Source organism: Rhamphochromis longiceps, linkage group LG7 (assembly GCF_057381845.1).
Source record: "Rhamphochromis longiceps isolate RC_006_pf linkage group LG7, R_longiceps_female_GT1.1, whole genome shotgun sequence".
In the NCBI taxonomy this organism is placed as follows: Eukaryota; Metazoa; Chordata; class Actinopteri; order Cichliformes; family Cichlidae; genus Rhamphochromis; species Rhamphochromis longiceps.
In genome coordinates, this window is record NC_140563.1 from 13579023 (window position 1) to 13590253 (window position 11231).

The 11231-nt window shown below is 40.2% G+C and overlaps 1 long non-coding RNA gene across 1 annotated transcript; it reads left to right on the forward strand.

Moving 5' to 3' along the window:
* Positions 1–1468: 1468 nt before the first annotated feature.
* On the forward strand, positions 1469–10633 carry LOC146664920 (uncharacterized). The gene is made up of 3 exons (XR_014912374.1): positions 1469–1865; positions 9615–9696; positions 9994–10633. It is a non-coding gene; the product is annotated as an uncharacterized LOC146664920 (long non-coding RNA).
* Positions 10634–11231: the final 598 nt, after the last annotated feature.

The window sequence follows — 11231 nt, forward strand, 5'->3', positions numbered from 1 at the left end:
GCTACAATATAATGCAGATATAGTTCTAAGAGAGTTGTGTGGGTGGCTTCTAAAAGCAGCTAATCAATGTCCTGTAATTACTCGCGAGCAGCAAGGAGAAAAAAAAATCCTTGATTAGTGAATACCAGTGAAGTAAAGCCATGGACACCGTCCCAGCCTCTCTCCCTGATTTGCACTCCCACTGTGAGGGGGAACGGTCGAATGAAAACTGCAGATGCAGTCACCATCAGTGGGGGCAGCATCAGAAGAACAGCAGCAGCACTTCAAATGAAATAGGCATAGCAGTCATAAATTTTTCATCTACAACCAGCTTTGAGGCAGGAGAGGGGGCAGGCCTGGCAGGCTCCAATTCAAGGCTTCTAACAACAAACCAAGGCTTTCAGAAACAAAAGGTAGCTGGGGGAAGGGCACTTGAAATGAGAAACAACAACAATCCTTTGTTTACAACAGATGAACAAAGAGCGGTAAATAATAAAAGTCAATGTTTAGCTGCCATAACCGAGAAAATCTGCCAAGCAAGCGTGGCAGAAATCACGACAGCAATCAAACAGATGAAGGCAGAGCTGCATTTGTGATAACTGTTAGTCACAATTATGGCTGGCACAGCGGCGAACTTGAAGGGGTTACTAAAGTGCAATTTATTTTTCATTCGTTTCATCATTCAATAAATCTTATGATTTATTGCTTTACTTCCTTCATGTGTTCATCATTTTGTGCCTTACAGTGCAAACGAATCCATAAAACCTTCAGTACCTACAGTACATTAGCCGTTATATGCTTTTGTATAACAAATGGAGGAGCAGAACATAGTTTGTTTTATACTCTTAGAGTAATTGTCTTTGAAACCTGTTTTTAAATGTTGAACGCATCAATATTATGTCATACTTTATCTCAGGCATGGCAAAAATAAATGCACAGGGACTAAAGCCACTTATCTATTTTTAGCACAGTTGTTTTTAGTTAAAATTGTAAATAATGAATCTCAATTACAACATGTTGTAGTTAAAATATGGCAAGTTCTGTTTTTAATTCAGAAATTTAAAAAAAGAAACAGTCTAGTTTTTATCTGCGAGGTGGATCATCCATGACCGCCCCCCAACCAATAAGCAGACAGTGAAGCTCTGCAGAACGACTGCAAATTTAATGACTGAGTTTCTCAGCACTGCAGAGTCCTCTGGGTGCAGCGGCTGTCTGGATGCTAATGCAGCCTGACATCTCCATCCTTGTTTAAACAGACCATCGTATACTGAATGGGATACTAAAACAACAGATTAAAGTCAACTTTAATGCGAAAAATCATCTAGACATTATACTACACGGCTCTTTCAGTATACTTCAGTCCCGGTCTGGTCTGATTTGATCCTGAAAATATTATATAGGCAGTTTGCAGACGACGACTTCACTGTGCTCTTTTAAGCACAACACAAAGCTCATTTTAACTCTTTCACTTTTGAATAGCATTCAGATAGAGCTGGGCGATAGAACGATAACGATATGTATCGCGATATAACTTTTACTCGATAGAGAAATTAAGCTATCGCGATAGACCTCGCCGCTCTTGTCCTCTTAAAAAAAAAAAAAAAAAAAAAAAAAAAAGGTCAGCCGATCCAAATTCAGTAGCGCAGAGCTGAACCAATCACAGCCGCAGTCACGTCGCGTGACTTGCTAAGTACAGCACAAGTGCCAAGCCGCACGTGTGTTTGTTTGGGAAGCAGCCAGCGGGTAATGGAGCCAGCGCATAATGGAGGAAATGAGTGTGCCGACTAGAAAAATCAACCGAGCGTGACCGAAGAGAAAACCGATGATGGTTCCAATGCCGGAGAGATTGTCGAACGGAAGAGCCATAGAAGTTCCGTAGTGTGAAGGTATTTCGGCTATTTCAAGTCTGACAAAAAACAGAGTAGCGTGCACTGTAAATTGTGCCGAAAGCAAGTCTGGAAATACAATAAACTGGTGCATGCGTCACACTGTGCGCCGCGTTATTGTTTCGGTGAAATGAATTTCTACAATACTGTTACTGTTAATTCTACTCTCTGCAGTGTTTAAATGCTTACATATACACACAGTTACTGTCCCTCCACACATACGACTCGGTTCTGCTTCTATGCCGCAGCTTTGTTTACTTTTTCCCATCGAGGCTTCTAGACTTCTGATTGGCCAACATTTCTGCACGGTTAGGAATCTAGCGCCACCTGCTGCTTTGGCATGTTCATAGCAGCGTTTTCCTTCATTTCTGCCTTTACGTGTGAACGGGATTATTTTTTAAAACAAAAACGGAAAATCTCCGTTTTCAAAAATACCCGTGTACGTGTGGACGTAGCCTCAGTCTCTGACTGGAAGCGCTAATTCGTCATTCGGCTTTTGTCAGACTAAAGTAACTGTTAAAACTGTTTGAAAAGCTAAGCTATACAACAAGGAGAGATTGAGAATTTCCTTTTAGTTCTCAGTTTATTTGATATTGACAAAAGTTAGTCAGTTTTGTCTGTTCTTCTGTAAAACAAACTAAGATTTATTTTTAGAATTAATATTTTGTTTCTAAGTGGAATTGACAATTTAGTCTGTTTCATTTGTTCTATTTTGAAACTTAAGATAAGATAAGATAAGATAACTCTTTATTGTCATTGCACAGTCATACATAGTACAGTAGTACAATGAAATTGGAAAAACTGTCCTACGTCGGCACTACATATAACACAACACGACACGATATGACACATCACAACGTAACAAACAACACAACACAGTATATTAACTTAGTATAAAAAAGAAGAATAAGTGTATGTGTATTGCACACTGTTATTATTGCACATTAATTATTATTGCACCTTGTTATAAATATAAATATTATTGTTATCGTTTTAAACATTGTTACCTCCCCCTAAAAAGTCCAGGGAGGTATCCAGTCAGGTCAGCTATTTACATTGATCAGGGCTATTGCCCTGTTGTAAAAGCTGTCCTTGAGTCTATTTGTTCGGGACCTCAGCAGCCTGAACCTCCTGCCAGACGGCAGCAGCTTAAACACCCGGTGTCCTGGGTGTGTGCAGTCCCGTAGGATGCTGCGTGCCCTCTTGAGACAGCGAGTGCTGTACAGGTCCTTCAGGGAGGGAAGAGGATGTCCAATGATTTTTTGGGCCATGTTGATGACCCTCTGGAGTGCCTTTCTGTGTGCTGTGGTGCAGCTGGAGAACCACACACCGATGCAATATGTCAGCACACTTTCAATGGAGCAGCGGTAGAAGACGGTCAGCAGCTCCTTCTTCAGGTCCATTTTTCTGAGGATTCTCAGAAAGTGGAGACGCTGTTGGGCCTTCTTTAAGATCGCAGAGGTGTTAGAGCTCCATTGGAGGTCTGTGTCTATGTGCACACCCAGAAACTTGAAACTGGAGACCCTTTCCACGCACTCCCCGTTGATGCTGACAGGCTGCAGCTCGGACTTCCTCCTACTGAAGTCAACTACCAGTTCTTTTGTTTTGGTGGTATTGAGGTCCAGGTTGTTGTCTGCACACCAATCTGACAGCCTCTGAACTTCAGCTCTGTATGCAGTCTCATCTCCCCCTGAGATGAGCCCCACCACAGTGGTATCATCTGCAAACTTGATGACTGTGTTGTCTGGGTGGGAACTAACACAGTCATGTGTGTACAGAGTGTACAGTAGGGGACTCAGTACACAGCCTTGTGGAGAGCCGGTGTTGAGGCTGAGGGCTGAGGAAAGATGAGGCCCCACTCTAACTCTCTGTACACGGTCTGAGAGGAAGTCTCTGATCCAGCGGCAGGTGGTGGAAGGAAGTCCAATTTCCAGCAGTTTATCTATTAGTCTGTCCGGGAGTATCGTATTGAAAGCAGAGCTAAAGTCAACAAAGAGCAGCCTGGCGTAACGGCCCTGCACTTCCAGGTGAGAGATGGTGGTGTGGAGCGTTGTAGCAATGGCATCTTCAGTTGATCTGTTAGCTCTGTATGCAAACTGGAGCGGGTCGAGTGTGGGTGGCAGGCAGGACATGATGTGACGTCGGACCAGTCACCAAACTTAAACGCTTTAGCGGCTGCCTTTTGTGTAGTTTGCAATATTTGCCTTTATTTATCTGAAAAAGTCTCATGTTCCTTAAGTACATCTACCCTGTTGAACTTATTATGGGAAATAAATATTTAAAAACAAGCTGCTGATTATTTCACATTTTACTTGTGAGCAACGGCACATTTAAATCTTACAAATATAGTTATTTGGCTTATATCGTGATAGATATCGTTATCGCCTGAAATGAAAAAAAACATATCGTGATATGAAAAAATCTCATATCGCCCAGCTCTACATTCAGAGTATACATCTTTTGGACTGCCGAGACAATTTAGCCCAGTTTGAAGCTCCTTAGGCTACGTGCTACATATACAGTATAGCAGTATATTATTCTCACAGTTGAGAGCCAAGGCGGTAGATGCATTTACATATATTCTGCTTAAAGGTTTAGATGTATGACTTCAAACTGGTAGTGTTATATCACCTCTAAATCACAGGCAAAGGCCAAATCATATGCAGTAACCTCTTCTTGATTGGCACTTGTGCTGGAAATAAATTATTTGAGGAAAAGGTTTAATACTAGCTATGACAGTTAAACAAACACTTAGGTGACCATTTTTTCTGTAGACAATGAAAGGCTTGAATTTGCTAAGGGAGGACGGAAATATGTATGCAGCACCAAGTCTAGATCCAGCAGTGGCATCCTAGGCTATGCATTTGTTCATGAGATTATGGCCAGCGTGGTGTCACAAGGGCAGTCAGGCCACGAGCTGGTATGACTGGAGGCAGGTGGCACGTTTCTTATATCCGTGCTAAGAGGGATTAGGCCTCTGAAGAGAGAAGGAGCAAGCCTGTTTGTGAGAATGGAGAGCTGTTTGTGCAATTAGCAAGGCATTTTGAGCTGCATTTCTAGTTTCTGTGGACGTGTTTAACAACGTCTTATGAAAGATAACAGGGTCATTTCAAGGTCACAAAGGTCAGTTGCATAATTTTCTGTCTGGGGGGAAAAAATCACTTCTTTAAAAAAATGTATAACAGAACAGTGACAGTAAATTCTGTCTCCTTAGCATACGGAATATGTTAGCTTCTGTTCATTTATGGAAAAAGTGAAGTGAATGAATCCTGTAGGTGGAGGACTCAGGATGTGACCTGTTCCACCCTCCCATCCCGCACACCATCCTGAGAGAGGCCCACTATGGAGCTGCAGGCCTACAGGGAGCATGAGAAGCCAAAGAGCACAACTCCACCAAATGGGATAAAGCTATTGGGTAATGTCGTGTGGGCTTGGCTTTAGATTGTACACTAGAGTACAAAGAGCTAAGAACACAGATTGTAATCTGTCTGGGTCAGACTAAACTGACTTGTTAGTAAACACCATTTAAATTTAAATGTGTGGCATTTATACATTCTCTGGCATTCTTACTCAGGTAGGCTGTGGCATTTAAGATCATAGTTAGTACTAAGAAACCCAAAGTGTGGCAAGAAACAGTTACACCATACAACACCACCTTGATACCCGGCAGAATGGTTTAGTGCTTTTATATCGTTTACACCAAATTTTGTGTGTTACACAAGAAACCAAGACTCAACAGACCAGACATCATCTTCTGCTCAACTTTAGTGAGTCTGTGTGAACTGTGTCCTGTTCTTAGCTAAAAGGAGTGGCAACCGGTACATACTTATTATTTGAGTAACTGTTGCCTTCCTATCAGCTCGAAGCCTTCTGGCCATTCCCCTTTGATGTCTGACATCAGCAAGGTATTGTGCCCCATAGAACTGCTTCTCACTGGATATTTTTCTTTTTTTGGCAAGGCAAGGCAAGGCAAGTTTATTTGTATAGCACAATTCAACAACAAGGTGATTCAAAGTGCTTTACAGAGACATTAGAAACAAGAACAAATAAAAAGCATGATTTAAAATTGATTAAAACAAGCAAATAAACTAACTAACTAATTAACAAACAAACAAACAAACAACAGTATATAAAATCAAAACAGATAAAATCAGTAGTTAAATGTAAGTTTTGAAATTTAAGCTTAAAGTGTGGATTTGGTGCTTTATTCAAATGCAGCTGAGAACAGGTGAGTCTTCAACCTGGATTTAAATAAACTGAGTGTTTCAGCTGATCTGAGGCTTTCTGGGAGTTTGTTCCAGATATAAGGAGCATAAAAGCTGAATGCAGCTTCTCCGTGTCTGGTTCTGACTCTGGGAACTGATAAAAGACCGGATCCAGATGACCTGAGGGATCTGGATGGTTCATACTGGGTCAGGAGGTCATTGATGTATTTTGGTCCTAAACCATTCAGAGCTTTATAGGCCAGCATCAGAACTTTAAAGTCTATCCTCTGACGGACAGGCAGCCAGTGTAAGGACCTCAGAGCTGGACTGATGTGGTCCACTTTTTTGGTCTTAGTGAGGACTCGAGCAGCAAAGTTCTGAATGAGCTGTAGTTGTCTGACTGATTTTTTAGGTAGACCTGTAAAGATGCTGTTACAGTAATCAAGCCTACTAAAGATGAATGCATGGACTAGTTTTTCCAGGTCCTGTTGAGACATCAGATCTTTTATCCTTGATATATTCTTGAGGTGATAGTAAGCTGACTTTGTTATTGTCTTAATGTGTTTTTCTAAGTTTAGGTCTGCATCCATCACTACACCCAAATTTCTCGCCTGGTTTGTGGTTTTTAGATGTATAGATTGAAGTTCTCTGGTGACCTGTAATCGTTTTTCTTTGGCGCCAAAGACTATTACCTCAGTTTTGTTTTTGTTTAGCTGGAGAAAATTGTGGCACAACCAGTCATTGATTTCCTCAATGCATTTACCAAGAGCCTGTACAGGGCCTCGGTCTCCTGGTGACATTGTGATATATATTTGTGTGTCATCTGCATAGCTGTGATAGTTTATTTTGTTGTTGTTTATAATCTGTGCCAGTGGGAGCATGTAGATGTTAAACAGAAGGGGTCCCAAGATGGAACCTTGGGGAACTCCACATGTGATACTTGTCTGCTCAGATGTGAAGTTACCTATTGATACAAAGTATTTCCTGTTTTCTACGTATGTTTTGAACCAGTTTAGTACAGTTCCTGAAAGACCTGTCCAGTTCTCCAGTCGTTTGAGTAATATGTTGTGGTCAACTGTATCAAATGCTGCACTGAGATCCAGTAAAACTAAGACTGACATTTTTCCACTGTCTGTATTCAGACATATGTCATTGAACACTTTGGTCAGAGCGGTTTCAGTGCTGTGGTTCTGTCTAAAACCTGACTGGAAGGCATCGTAGCAATTATTCTGTTTTAAGAAGTAACTGAGCTGTTGAGAAACTGCTTTTTCAATGATCTTACTTAAAAACGGGAGATTTGAGATCGGCCTGTAGTTGTTCATTTGTGTCTTGTCAAGATTGTCCTTTTTCAGTATAGGTTTGATTACAGCAGTTTTTACAGCCTATTCTCTTTAAACTCTGAAGATGGTTGTGTAGAAAAACTCCAGCAGATCAGCAGTTTCTGAGATATTCAGACCATTCCATGCTCAAAGTCACTTAAATCCCATTTCTTTCCCATTCTGATGTGTCGTCTTGACCATGTCTACATTCCTAACTGTGTGTAATTGCTGCCATGTGACTGGCTGAATTCATATTTGGATTAGTGACCAATTAAACATTTATCTGGTGGCTGTAAATGCTGTGTGTTGCAATTTTGGGAAACCTACCTGTTGCAAAGTACATAGTCTTGGACTATAAGGCACACCGCATTACAAGGCGAGATTAAGTGAAACAAAACCTGACTGATAGCTTTGAGTTTGAAATCCACTTCGTAAGCATGTCTCTTAACAGGTGCCATTTTGGGGCCCTTATACACACAGAATAATATTATGTTGAAGCACAGTACATATCACTCCGCAAGGCTCGTGACTACGGTAACCGTAATGCTCCGACAATCCATCAAGTGGTGCGGCTCCGTAGCTTACCAAAGTCATACTAACACATTTTGACAGATTGTTGAGCGCCGTGTAGCACATAAAATCGGTTCAAGGTCAGTAAGCACAACCAGAATCAATACATAAGGCGCACTGTTGATTTTTGAGAAAATTAAAGCATTTGAAGTGTGCCTTAAAGTCCGAAAAATACGGTAGGTACAGGACTGATACATCGTGATGGACACAATCTTTAACTGAGTGGTTTACTGAGATTATAGCAAATGTACAGGTGCTAAAGCTCCCACCTGTTTGCAGAGCACTGGCCAGCTAATGCCCATACTACTTCATGCTCAGGTATTTATATATGATGTGTTGCGTAGAGCTATTTTTCACTTTTACCCACAAACACTGACTCTCATTGAAAAACAGAGATCTAAGGTGTTTAAATTTGTCTTTAGGAAATGCACTGACTGCAATCAGACTCATGTGTCCTGAAGTCTCTCTGCCACTGAGGAAAATTATTCATTTTAGGGTTGTAAAATTGCACTTATTCATGTAAAAGCCATAAAAATTTGAAACATTAGGTTCTTTATACAATTTTCTACCAAAATTTCCCATAATTAAATTTCTTTTTAATTATTTTTAAATCAACCTGCTTAGAAAAAGACATAACTGCAATTGTCAAGCATGGGTCTTCTCTTTTATGGAGCATAGTTTCTGACTGTCAAGTGACAGTTATAATTACACATGAGACTAAATAGTGCTCTTATTGAGTGTGAAGTGATAGCAGTGAATGTGGAGAGAATACTGATGTTCCAGCAGTTCCTGACACCCCTTTTCCTTTGTTCAAGTCCCTCCTTTATTTGCCTATGGCTGCCCCCTCCCCTTTGCGGCGAAGCAAGCTCATTGGAGGACAGCAAAGTCACGGGTTGGCGATCATTACCACCGCGTGATAGATTCTAACTGTTGCTAAGGTGTTTTGAATGGTTAGTTGACCATTCTACTAGTCCATTTGCTCTCCATCTTCACCTGCTGAATGCTCGATGACGGCATGGGATGTGTTAAAAGTGTGAAATCTCAGCATTACTCAGTTTCTCATCAGTGAACCAGACAGTCTTCGCTGTCACTGTCTGGGGTGTTGATGGTTTCAGGCAACATTTGTTGCTGAGGCTTGACCCGCATTGTGTTGGATTGCTTTATATTGAATGCCTGTTAAATCCTCTGCCAAGAGAAATTTGGCAAAGATTCATGCTGTCTGCAGATAGGCCTCTTTAGAAATGGAGCTTTATAAAAACGCAGGTTCACCCTCAGTTCAGAGCTCATGTAGAGGAAAATCTATTTCAGTACTGCAGACTGAGCAGATCACTCAAGGCAGGAGTCAGAGGAGCTCCCTTTAAACACAGTTATGTCTTCATGCAGTAACTAAAATATTGTATTTATTAAAGTCAAATTATTAATTTTCTTATATAATTTGAATTTGTTACATATTCCTGTCCATGTCTATGTAAACTGTAGTTAAATTAATGTTTTGTTTTTTCCACAATTCAAAAACGCCTCTGTGAGAATATCATTTTTTGTTGAAAATAAATCTTACCATAAAAAAGTGTTCAGTTATGTCACAAATGAGAGTTAAACAACTATAGAATTATAGAAGCATGCATCTAATTTTAAATATATCTATATTTCTGCAGTGATGATGGAAGATGGCAGTTTCATTCCTTCCATCATTAACACCCCTACAGCTTTTCCACCTACTGCTTGGAGCTGATCCAGGTGAGTTCACCCATTCAAAGTCAGTGTTAACATACCAAAACGGCAAAAAGAAAAAAACGAGAGTTCAGTGCATTACTGCACGGCTCAGAAGGTGACAATGTTTTTGCATCCCTTTTGTCACCCCGTTGCCCCTCCAACTGCCAACTGATTTGTATGACAGGCCCTTACACTCGAACGCCATCAGCACTTTTCTCCCGCTACACTCCCTACCTGTCTGCTCTACTACCCCCCTTCTGAAACTCTAGTTTAAATTTAGGCTCACCTCAGACCACACACCATCATTATGTCTGACTGCAGAGAGGAGATGAGAGCCGCTGGCCCTGTCTGTGATTCTGGGGGAGCTCATCATGCCGGCTTCACGGTGCAGCATCAGGCAGAGCTGCGCGGGACTGTTGGTATTGAGCAGGGAGGAGCGCCCCGGGCAAAATCCATCAAAAAGGAGCTGTTTGCACTGTGGGAATAGACATGAATAATCCATGCTTTCTTTACCATTTCCTCAGTAACTGTGTGTATCCCATTACATTCTCAGTTGCCTTTTCTTCAAATAGCCTAACATTGTGTTTGTATTAGCGTTTTTAGTGAATAGTGATATTTTTTAAGTATGAAGAATTTATCCACATATTTTTTGGGGGCAGCTGACTTAAGTATATGACAGGGGGAAAAAAGGAAAGAAAAAACAGTTTTATCATACTGATATCAAGAAGTCATCAGGCTTAACAAAAAGAAATGATTTGGGAATATATAAAACATCTAAAAACTGAAGCAAGTGTCAATAAAAGTATCAATAATTTCAGCTTTAAATAACAACTTTCAATTTTTTGTTTTTCTAAGCACATTTCCACCATTTACATGCCAATAAAGTGTTATTTAAGTGTTATTATGGTGCTATTAAGGTTTGAATGAAGTTGAATATGAGTTTGAATATGTTTTGTGTGATCAGGACTTTTGTTGTTTTGATCTTGGAACATATTTACTATAAAAGTATTAACATAAAAATACTGTATTATTTTATTTATATATATTATTTTTTATTGTATAGGTGCACTTCCTTTTATAGTGGTAACATGGAAATCCACACAATTTAGAATAAGTTACAGAAATTATCCCATAGCTTCTTTCTTCTTCTTCTTTTTTTTATTTGCAATTCTATATTGTGGTAATATAAACAAACCAAGATAGCAATACTGATGTTTAAGTTTTCCTCCCCTGTGGAATAAACATGATGAGTTAACAGACTCACCAGGTTTCAGGTTAAAATAGAAAAGCTAAAGCTGATGAACACGCTGTGCAAAGAACAGGCTTTGGGGGCTCTCTAGTTTTCAGATTTTTACAATGGTCATAAACATTGATTTGTGCAGCATTATTAACGGAGGGCACTCTTGAGACCTCTGAACCATAATTACTGTTTTTTCAGGGTTTTTTAATCCTTCAACGGCAAATGTACTATTTCTCAATGCTATTTCTTCCTAGATGAGTTATGCAGTGAATGCTTCCTGTAAGGAGATCTCATTCTTGGATTATAATTTAACAGACTA